Here is a 12755-nt window from a genome sequence, read left to right on the forward strand (position 1 = left end):
GTGGTTCCGGCAGTGGGGGCCGGCGGTGCGAGCCTATAAATAGCGCTTCAAAGGCCGCGCTTAGCCCCAGCATTTTATGATTAACAGCGATCGCACGTGTTTATATGTATATTTAGTATCAGGTATGCACCCGTACGGAACCGGGACGGTCGCTAGTATATTATATTTTCTAAATTCATAATATATTTCGTCACGAACAAGTTATAGATCCCTATGGCTTTTGTTATTATCTTGTTCAATTATTTTTGTTTTCACTGTATGTAATTTGCATTATTGTATACGAAAATAACTATAATTATTATTAACCCCTTCATCAGTGAATCCTGATGTCTAAGATTTTGTTCGGGAAAACAGGTTATACTCATAAGTTAATTTGATTCACTAATTATATCGTAAATACTACTATCGTAACTATTACAATCTCCAGTTTAATCGAAAAGTCGATAACTTGCCATCCTTTGGAAAGTTGGTAAATAACATACCGAGACTGGCAATCTCCAATATATTTTTTGTACATCTGTAATTTAAATTAATGAATCCCATTCGCCGAACAGCATAATAGGAACATCGCTGAACCTGATCTTCATTTCTTTCACTCAGTAGCGGACTGGCGTAGGTAGTTTGCATAAATACGGTATTACTTGATTTCATCAAATCAACAAACATTAATTCATAGTAAAAAAAATTAAAACACGCTTCTATTTATGTGTTCAAAAAAGAAGAAAGTATACTTCAAATTAAATAAAACACACCAATTTATTTCTTATATAACACAAAATTTTTATGATACAAAAGCTTGTTGGGAGATTACCGATTTTATAAAAAAAAACTCAATTGTTTTCAATGTCAAGATCAAGGTGTTTATCTACTTACGTGAATCACCCATCTAGCTTCATCATCAGCTACCTGTTCAAAAAATAAGGTGAATTTTAATTTTTCTCAAAAAATATTCATTTATTCGTCAATTTTTATTTTTTCCCCTTCGAAGTAATCCCTCTCAGATATAATATACGTGTGCCAGTATTTTTCCACAATATCGTTTCTTCCACAATATCGAAGGTTTTCTTTTTTCGTATTGTTCCTCGCAAGTGTCGCATATCTCAAGATAATAATCCTTATAGAATGTACGACCGTGTGGTAAGAACGTCTAATGCAGTACGCCACGATAATCGAAAAAAAACAGTGAGCAAAACCTTGACATTCGTTCCAACGTCGCGTGCTTTTTTGTTCTTAGCTCTTTTGGGCTCATCCATTGGGAAGACTGGTTCAAACGACATAACCATATACATATGATTCGTCACTAGTTATGACCCTTTCAAGCAAATTTGGATTGCTTTTGACTTTGACGTCATTCCGCAGACTTTTCAACCTGTCTTACAAAAAAGGGTTTTTCCTTCTTGTTGAAAGATTGCTCGCTTTCAGCATATTCCCAAAAAGAGCAAGAAAAATCTTCTAAAAAACTATAGACCAGTCGTTTTGCTATCAGTGATATAAAAAATCATGAAGAAAGTCGTATGCCACCATATCCTCAAATATTTGGAATGCTTCAACACTTTGAGCGATCATCAATATTGCTTTCGGAAACAAAGATCAACAGGCGACCTTTTATCGTATGTCACCCATATTTGGAATGACGCAATCGAGAGACATAGAGAATCAAGAGCTGTTGCGCTTGATATTTCTAATGCTTCTGACCGTGTGTGGTATGAGGGTTTGCTGGCCAAACTTCGATGCTGTGACTTGTCAGATAATTTTTGTGTTTGGCCCTTCAGCTTCCTGAAAGAACGTTTCCTGCAAGTGGCCGTCGATGGATATCTCTCGAGCACTTTCACCATCAAAGCTGGTATTCTCCAGGGATCCATTTTGTCTCCAACCCTCTTTTATTATATATCAACGACTTACTGGAAAAAACGAGAATCAAATGTATTGCTCTGCTGACGACAGCACACTTGTCTCGTCATTCCATTTGCATTCCAGGACATCGGCAACGGAGGCACAACTTCACCGGCAGCAGGAGGTTGCATATCTTAAAAAGGATTTAGAAGTGATTTCGAATTGGGGTGAAAGTAACCAGGTTCAATTCAATGCCACAAAATCCCAGGCATCGGTTTTCTCCAAGAAAATAAATGTCTCCGAACTGGATATAATAATGTTAGGTCAGACAATTCCGCTTTCTGCTTCGATACGTTTGTTGGGGATTGAAATGGACACCAATATGCCTTGGCACAATCATGTCACTGGAATTGCAAAGGTTGCTTCTCAAATTCTTGGAACACTGTTCCGAACCAGAAAACTGTACACACGTCAGCATTTTTTGATGCTTTTTTAAGCTCAGAACAGACCTTCTTTGGAGCATTGTTCTCCTGTATGGAGCTCTACCACCAAACATACCCTAAATTTGCTGAATTCCATCCAGAAAAGAGCCATCCGCCTGATTGAAAATTCGAACATCACGTGCAACTTTGATAGCCTGGAACATCGAAGAAAGGTTGGAGATTTGTCTCTCTTCCATAGATACTTTCACGGGAGATGTTCAAGTGATTTGGCACATTTGATTCCACCAAGAGCGGTACATATCAGATATTTGCCACTGACTGTGGCTGCTCATCATTTTGAAGTTCAACTCACTACACCTCGAACTCCATTCTGTGATTCATTTTTTTCGATAACAAAAAATCGCCGAACACGCAAAATATTTCTGACTTTCATGCATCTCACCAACAAACTAAACATACTAAACAGCTGAAACTGTGAACATATGTTCGAGACGAGTGTACCACCATTGAAAAAATCGCTAATCATATGTACGTAACCCGCAAAATTTGATCATTCATCCTATTTTTCATGAACAATTCACTATACTAGCAACCGAACCAATTTCGCAAAAAGCATATATGGTTGAAAGTTTCACCTTCGGAAAATTAAACAACAGTCAAGAAAATTTTCGAAGGCATTCCAGAATGATCCAGCCGATTATAAAAAACCAACAGTTCAAACTATCGATTATTCATAATGATAATAATCACACTGGTAAACACACAGTTTGCTGCCGGAAATTTTTTTACTGTTTCTAGGTAATTTGAGTCTGCTGAATCCAAAAATGCCACCAGATTTGCTCCATCAGATCGTTTTCAGAAAATACGACAACAAATCACATTTCTAACATATAGGGTATTCTAACGCAGCACTACCTACATATATATATATATATATATATATATATATATATATATATATATATATATATATATATATATAGGGATGCTACCCATCAAATGAACGAAACACGAATAAGAAGTGTTTGTTAAAATTGTTGAGCATTTCTTCCACTAAATCCCGGTAATTTTTCGATTTATTGTTTCCAAGAAAATTTTCCACAACTTTCACAAAAGAGCACCATGCATTACACTCAATTTCAATCATCGATTCTGTAAAATGCTAATGAAGAGAATTTGCTGGACAAGTATTCAAAACAAGGACGATTCTGGTCTAGGGCCTTTACAAATTGTTCCATCAGCCCTAGTTTAATATGTAACGGAGGTGATATTATTTTCTCTCGGTCGATCAATGCTTCGTTAACTACGTTAGCTTTTCCGTGAACTAAAGCATCTCTAGAATGCCATTTCCTTCTGCTCCAGTATTGGTCCTTAGCCCTGCCATCACAAAGACACAGGAAACAAGGATATTTTGTATAGCCACCTTGTTGTCCCAGGAGAAAGTTCACCATCTTAAAATCAACACAGATCGCCCACTGATGTTGGTCATACTTGATGTTTTTTAGTAGCAGCGATATTGTTTTATATTCTTCTTTCAGTTTTGTAGAATGCCCAATTGGTATACTTCCATATTTGTTGCCATTATGTAGGACACACTTCAAACTTCGTTTGGAACTATCGATAAAAAGGCGCCAGTGATCTGATGTATACTCCGATATGCCCATTTTTTCTAACAGTCCTTTAATATTGTTACAAAAAATAATATATTGCTGATGAAAAAAGGCAAAAGATCTTTTTCTCTAATACAGTAGTATGTAATTTAGGTGTCTGGGTGAAGAAGTTTCTTTTCCTTCAGTCTGGAGGCAAGCAACTCGGAAGAATCCTTTGGAACGTTCAAATCTCTAATAAGATCGCTTAGCTCTTCCTGAATAAAACCCTCAGGACGTGTTGAATCCCCTTCAAAATCACTGTCGTCTTCCTCAACTCTATTAGTCTGTAGTTCGTCAGACAACGTTTCAACATTATCCTCTGGTAACGTAGGTAGGCTGCTAAATATTGATGAATCCAGGTTATGATATATCCACGTATGTCGATTGTTACGATTAATGCCCTATATATTCACAAGGCAGAAATAGCAATCATCAAAATGATTTTTTGGTTCCCTCCATACCATTGGAACAACAAACTTTAAAAATTTCCGTTGTCCTTTCGTTCTGTCGCAAGTTTTCAAGACAAGTTTTGCACACTACATGTGGAGCCCAGGATTTATCTTGATCTCCTAAATGAACACCAAAATGATCTTGATATTCCCGTTTTATAAAATCACAAAAGGGTTTTCTACTTTCCTTTACATTGTACTCGCCACATATGTAGCAAAAAACATTCGAGTTATTCACACAACAACGCCTGCTTGTAGAAGCCATGGATTTCAGTTGTCACAAACTCTTGCAACGAAACTCAAGTTCAGACTAAATTTTACAATGGAATGCAGTCGACTTTATAGGAACTCATTAAGGCCATTTCCGAAAAAAAAACTATTCACTTATCGGACAATAGGTAAGAATCAATTAGCGCTAATTTCATGTTATGGGCATTTCCAATAAGTACACTGTAATTAAAAGTCATTAGTATGCATTTGTCTTAGAATTTGTTAAGTTTGTTCATAAAAATATTGCAATTATAGTGGTGGAATATACAGAAATGTAAGAATATTTAAGTATTTGTATTTTTGGAATCAGCACAGATGAATTAACCAAAGACAAAAATCAATTAACAAGATAAACAGTTTTTGGTGGGCTGTGTTATAGGTGATTCATAACTCAAACTAAAAAATGTGATACACAGTTAGCAATAACTGATATAATGTATTGCAAGATTTCCACAGTAATGGTTTTACAAAAACCGCAACACGTGTTTTAGTATACAATAGCTACCTCAAGAAAGAATGTTGCTTAGGAAACATGTGTCGTGGTTTTTGTAAAACATTCATAGTGGAAAATGTTTCCAATACATCATCAGTTATTGTCAATATGAAGTATCGGCAAGTTCTATATCCACTTATTCCACAATTCAAACTATCAAATATGGGAACCTAATCACCAATTGAACTGTCTGTTATAAATTATCGACAGTTTGAACTGTCCATCATAGATGATCAATAGTTTTAACTGTTGTTTATAGGTGTGGCAAATTTTATAAATAATAGTTAGGTCAATAATTAATTTCATTAATATATAGCACAATTAAGATTGAACAGTCAGGATACTTGAGGATGTTGATCTCTAAACACATTCAATCAATCAATCAAAGTAATACTTTTGAAATAAAAAATTTTGTCTTGAATCTGCCCGTTTTAGAAATATTATTCATCTTTTATTTCCATCTTTACATTATTTCCCGGACAGAAGTTATTGATAATGAGACATTTTTGAACTGATATCCTGTATAACTCTTTCACATCATTCATAAATAATTATAATTGAATATTTGTTCATGTTCAGGTAATGCGGCATGATCAAACTTGAAATTACCAAAAATATCTATGCAACTTACGAATGCATATCCCGCCGAATGAGATGAACGTACAACCTTTTTTGTGACTAGATTTTTGTATTTGGCTGTCTCACAGTTTTCTCAAACGCTTTTTATAGTACAGTTTTCCACATGTGAGTTCCTTATGGGAAGTCACTATTATGTGGAAATTGTGAATTCTTAATGCATTATTTTGTTCAAGCTCACACTTCATATACTTTCAGTTCATTTCGAAATTTAAAAAATCTATATTGTTTGTTCACTCTGTGTAGAAATAATGTCAATGTTATTCAAAGGTTTTTCGGTAAAACCAGAAACCCTTTTGTGGTTGTATTGGCAATGAAAATCAAAATTCAGGTCACCAAAACAACAATCCAATGACCTTTGAGGTGAACTTAATGAATACATCTCTCAGATATTGAAACAATACCGCAATATTCAAACATGAAATCAGAATCGAAGTTTCACGGATCCCTTCATCTATAGTAACCAATATATATTTTTTTAATTGTCAATATTCAGTCCACTGAATTCAATGAACTCACTTATTTTATGGTTCGTCCTTGTTGTCTGAGGACAACCATGAACAATATCAAATTTCCCTAACTGAAATACACAGCAAATGAATTATTTTCGGTTGCAAATTTGAACAAATCACTCAACGTCAAATACATTCTTGTGACAGTTGGATGTCTTGTACTTTTTTGGAAAATAAAATTCAATGTCAAACAACAAGCAATTTGATGATTTTTTTATATTATTTGAAATCAGAAATCTTCTGAGGTGGGGACAAAATGATTTATATTGTTCATGACGAAGAATTTCAAAAACGAGGTTTTAACGATGAACGAGAATAAGAATTTTTCCTACTTATTCACCAAAGTCAAATGCCTATCCATGCAGCTGCAGTTTCGTAAGAATGTATTATCTTTCCCACCAACCGATTTCCTGGAGTCTTTGGTGTCCACTAGATACTTATTAGGACAACAAGAGGATTGTTCCGGATTCTTGGGGTTCTTGTTGAATACTCTTCGTGAGCAAAAAAATAGCAGAATCCATACTCCTGACCACTCTGAATTCAATGATTCCGTACAGCATATCTCGTCTTGTGTTTGTAAATCTTTTGCTGAAAAAATCCTTACCTGTTTACTTTGTAGTAAATGTACAAGAGGTAGTAAAAACGTATGTGAATTTCTAGTACTTCAACTAGCGTTCCCTAATATGACTAATAACCAGTCCGTGCAAAGCTTATTGTTGAATCATCTGAAAATGAAAATTTTAACAGGTGATGATCGACTGCATTGCCAAACATGCGCCAAACTGACTGTTATAAGGAAACAAGTATAGCTGAGGCACCAGTCAATCTAATAATAACACTGATGATCTTCAAACATTATTCAACCTCTAACGGAAACACCAAACTCTTACGAAGGTTCGAAATAGATGAAAACTTCAATCTAGTAGACCACTATTATAATCTTCATGCAGTCGCTGTTCGCTGTGGTTCTGGCGTTGAATCTGGTATTGAATTTATTGGAGCCTCTGGAGATACATTTTGTTTTATGAAAGAGAGGTTTTTCCGGGTTTTCCAGCAGCTGAAAAAGCAAATGTGCCACTGGAATCAATGAAGTCGCCCTGAAGCGCCAACTAGATAGATAGATAGATAATTTTATTAAAATCCATAAATCATTTACATGACATAAGTCCAATGGTAGTCATGAATATAAGATAGATATAACAGAGTGAATAGTCAGGTATTTACACATAACATTAAGTAATTGATGTATCATACAATATACAAATATAAGTCTAGATTTGGATGCCAACTATTTACAAAACTTGTTGAAATATAAAATAAAATGTACATATAAAACATATAAAAAGTGATCAAAGTTTGTCTATAGGTCATTGGATGTAGTTCTAATATTCAACTCAATGTATTCAGTTATTGAATAAAAGATTGATGGAAAAAAATTCTTCAGATCGGATTTGAAAATTTTTGAATTTATTGCTAATTTTGTGCATTCAGGAAGCAGGTTATAAAATATGAAAGATCCTCCAGCTCCAGAAGCTTTTGTGTACCATGTTTTGTTGAATTGATTTAGGTGTAAGTTGTTTTTATATCTAGTATCGTGCTCGTGAATATCGCGCCATTTTTTGTAAATTTATCTTGATCATTAAATATTGTTGTTTTATAATTTCATGATTTGTATTGAAACTAAATTTTCGAAATGCATGGCATGCAAGTATATGAGCCCACTTCAAACTGTAATATCTCAGTGATTACTTATTCATTCTGGAAATGAGCGCAATTTGGATTTACGCAACGTGACATAAGTCGATCAATTCCGTCATCATAAAAATTGTGTGCTCGGGATTCGACGAAGTCAACTAAGGCCGTTTTTTGCTGGATCCTGATTGGTGAAGGTTCTACCGGTAAGAAAATTATCGAAGTTCTTGAGAAGATATTAGTCGGTTGGCGAGAGGTTAGGGAGTATGGTGAGTGAGGCAGATCTTTGACGCTCAATTCGTTTAATTTTAGGACGAGGATTTGTGAAACGTGCGGACGGGCGTTCTCGTGCAGCAGGATAAGATATCTTCTATTGACCATTGCTGGCTGATGCTTACGCAATTTTCGGTATTTATCGTCGATTTCCTCACAAGGGGGCTCTGCTGTGATGGTTGCAGAAAGTTATAGTGAGTTACACCTCTCGCTGCGAAAGACACACCCGAAGAAGCCATTGTATGACGAAACACGTGTTGCGTTTTTGTAAAACTGTTTAGTGAAACTCTGAAAGTGAAACTCTGAAAAAACACAAGTGTTTTTGAATACGATCTTTTATGATGTGTCAGTCTTCACCAGGGTCCTCACATCCTCGTTCTGGATTACTGTAGGTCGACCACTTCGTGGGTCATCTTCGAGGCTGGAATCTCCGGAACGATATTTCGAAAACCAATGTCGATCAGTGCGTTCATTTTCGACTGGTTGAATTTTTGGGCTGTTTCGGCAGTGGTTTGATTCAATTTAAATTCATAGAGAAAAATTGGCAAAAAATCGATCCACGGCATAACCTAGTAAAACGCTGAAAAGAGGCAAACATTGAAATTTGGAAAAAAAATCACAAGGTGTTTCAAATTCGTTCCTCGCCATTGAGATCTCGGAAACTATGAGAGATACGAAGATAGTTAAATTAGAACAAAGTTGTGCATTTACTTCACTATTAATATGCAGTTGAGAAAGTTACAAAATTCCGAGTATACCCGGAGATATCCGGAAAAATAGAAATTTGGGAAAATATTTTTTTCTGGCTTTATTTTTTGAATGATTCGAAAATAAATTGCACTTCCTCAATGACACTTTTTCCTTGCTATATAATGATGTTTTCAGATTTGCTATCCGATGTTTCGTCTTCCGACCACTATCATCAACTTTATTTTTTATTATGGGCGCTATATTGGATTCTTTCTGTTTTGAATAGAACCAAATTTTACCTTTTCAATGATGTATGGTAAGTTATCATTTCTTTTCAAAAAATTAAAGAAATTGAAAAAAAAATAATTCTCATCATAGGCTCATAGGCTTTGAGTTTGGTCCATTCTGTCTCCACATTTTTCCTCGGCTTTTCAAATGAACCAGACTCGGTGAAATATTGATCCAATAATTTGAACATAGATCAATGTGGTTGTCGTCTTTGGGGATACAAGTTTAAATACATTTCCGATGTCCTAACACTGTTTCTATCGTATTTGTAATAAATTTGTATCATATTTCCTTTTTCTTCATTCGTGAAAGCCATTTTCTGCCAAAAATTCAATGACTTGTACAATAACAAAATGTCATTGAGTGTAACAAATTGAAAGTCAAATTTAGAAACATCAAAGTCAAAGCCTATTATGAAAAGAATACATTTTTTCAATATCTCCAATTTTGAAAAATGAATGATAATTTATGATACATCATTGAGAAGTTAAAATCTGATTCTATTCAAAACAGAAAGAATCCAATATAGCGCCCATGAAAAAAATAAAGTTGCTGATGGTGGCGGAAGACGAAACGAGGCATTGAGGAAGTGCAATCAAAGTATGATAGAGTAAGGTGAATTTATAAATAATAGAAATTTTTAAACCGGCTGATGAGCACTTGGTATTTCAACCATCCTCATAAGGGGGATGTAAGCTAGTACGAGGTTCCTGAAATTATTTTTTTTGACTCACCATAATAGTAGAACAAACAGTAGATACCCATTTCAATTTTTAGTATTTCTAATGTCATTTGCTTTTATATTTCGAACAGGCAACAGTTATACTATAACCAGACTGGTGTATCTAGCTCACAAACGTCAGTCACAAAATTTTTGAATAAGCCAATTTTCGATTTACCTTCTGCATATTTTGTTTTCACTCAGAAATTTTTTCATTGAGCTGATTTTCGATTCACATTTTACATAGTTTTTTTTCGTATAAACGCTTCTAAAACATGTTTTTGGATACCACTGAAATTCTAGAACTCTTGTACCTTTCCAGTCTTACAGATTTCACGTATATTATGTGAAAAATAAAATCAGGTGAGACTATGTGTAATGGACATTGGTTCCCCAAAGCAATTTCTTTCAAAGAAATTTTTGTTTCACCAGACTGGTGTCTCTAGCTCATAAACGTTACTCACAAAATGTTTGAATGAGCCAATTTTCGATTCACTTCTTTCATATTTTGTTTTCAAAGTATAGACGCGTCTATAACTTGATTTTGAATACCACTGAAATTCTAGTGTCACAGATTTCCCGTGATATTGTATATTTGATAAAATTCGTCTCATTTCATTAGTTCAGACTTCCATTGTCTAATATGATATAAATTGATTTGAAATATCTGAAAGAGTCTGTAAAAAATTAAAAAGATCAGCTGAAAAAGAACAATCATATTAAGCAAAAAACTGAAATTACAATGAAATGAAATACAAGCAACCATCAAAAAATAAAAAAATCGAACTATTAACACGAGATGAAAATTGAAAATCATTAACAAGAAATGAAAAATTTAAAATTGACGACGTTACGATTGTTAGTATCCACAATCGTCTTCGAGTGATAACTGGACTTATTCCTCCGGAATCAGACTTTCGTTTATCCCCTCTTCCCTCTTTCCGCTTCATCGGTTTTAGCGGGAGCTGACCGTTTAGCGGGAGTTGGTCGTGTTCCGCTTGATTATAAGTCTCCATATGTTACGTATCTCTACCCTAGCTTGGCTAAATGCGTTGTTGGACAACATATATGCGGCTTCTTTGAATTTTCTCCTAAACTAGTGTACTTCCTTGTGGATGATTTCAGCTTGAGACCACTTGATGTTATGTTGAGGATTCCAAATATGGTCTGCTATTCCTGATTTGCTGGTTTCTCCTCGCTGTGTGTGTTTCTTGTGCTCGGCAATGCGAACTTTCAATGGCCTCTTAGTTTCACCGATGTATGATTCTCCGCACTCGGGGTTTCTTGGGCGCTTCTTCAATGGCCAATGGCCAATTTGTATCATATTAGACAACGGAAGTCCGAAACTAATGAAATGCATCACGAGACATTGTCAACCACCTTAAAAAAAAATTTATCTCAGTTTTTTTTAAATTTCATTATCTGAAAAATTAAATTAGGTGAGAATCTGTGTAATGGACATTGGCTCCCCAAAGTAATTTCTTTCAAAGAAATTTTCGTTTCTATATGTTCTTATGGATTGTTTGACTAATATTTTGGTTTCTAATTTTCAACAATACCCTAAATGATTGTTCCAAAATTGTAGTTCCCTAATTCTATTTCCTCTTATGCACTCCATACTGATTTCCACATTGTCTGTCAATTTGAAAACACACATCTCATGAAAGTATTAATCATCATAAAGTGAGAACATACATTGACATTATCATCACAATAATGATAGCTATGTTCTATTCGAATTTAACGGGCTTGATGGTGTTTGCGTAATATGCCAAAGGTTGGTGATTATTAGTCATATGCAATAAATTTGTCGACAAAAATAATGAACATTATATAGACTTTTAAACTTCTAACAGTTTCTATTCCGATGTGGATGTGGAACCTGATATATTATACACTACGTGGAAGAAATCAGCTGTTAGAACTTGTCGCGATAAAGTGATTAAGTAGTGTTTCAAATCACTGATACGGACAGTGAAATACTTTGTAACTAGCAACCGGTAGATTGAAAGCACTCTTAAATTATCAGTACTGTCATTGGGCCAAGTGAAATATTATACAGGCCGTTTCTTTTTAGCTGTTCCCACTATTCTTATCTAGGACACGGTAAGACCTACAAAGTCGATTGAATCCAGTGGTTGTTTTTGAAAAATATCCGTCAAAAACTAGAATTGTCTGTATAAGATTTTTCCTGTACTGACGAGATGTAATACCTCAAAGCCGCGGTCTGCAGGTGATCTACTTAAATAATTTCAGCATGGTACTGCTGCTAGATGAACGAGAAACATCTTTCAGACTAGCCTCTATAAGGAAACTTGCATAAATGTATGTCGGATAAAATTCAATATCCAGCGTGGTATTAGCCGAGGAAGTAGTTGTTTTCCGACAGAAGTTTACCAAACCCTACTGTGTAGGTAGTTGGGAGAGATTAATATTTCGAAATTGATTTCGTATCAACTTGATGATGCATAGTAGTGAATATTCATATATTCATAAAGGAAATAAAAAACTTGATTATAAAACAAAGGTGGAGAAACCATGATGGAAGCATACGAATTATTAGAAAAGATAGAAAATATCGAACTCATGACAAGAAAAATAAAATCAATCCAATCTAAAGGATATGAAGTACATAGGAGAAGGGTGTACAAAATGACAGAGTTTTTGGAAATATAATATTTATTTTGAAATGAGACACTTTTACTTAACAAGTCACAAAAAATGAACAACTGTTTTAGCTTCATCATTGTTGGTAAGGCATTTTGCAAACAAATTGAAGAAAACAGTCTAACAGAGATTCCAGTAG

Source organism: Leptinotarsa decemlineata, unplaced genomic scaffold (assembly GCF_025532065.1).
Source record: "Leptinotarsa decemlineata unplaced genomic scaffold, Ldec_3_MD MMD2_tig00003736_RagTag_RagTag, whole genome shotgun sequence".
Taxonomy (NCBI): Eukaryota; Metazoa; Arthropoda; class Insecta; order Coleoptera; family Chrysomelidae; genus Leptinotarsa; species Leptinotarsa decemlineata.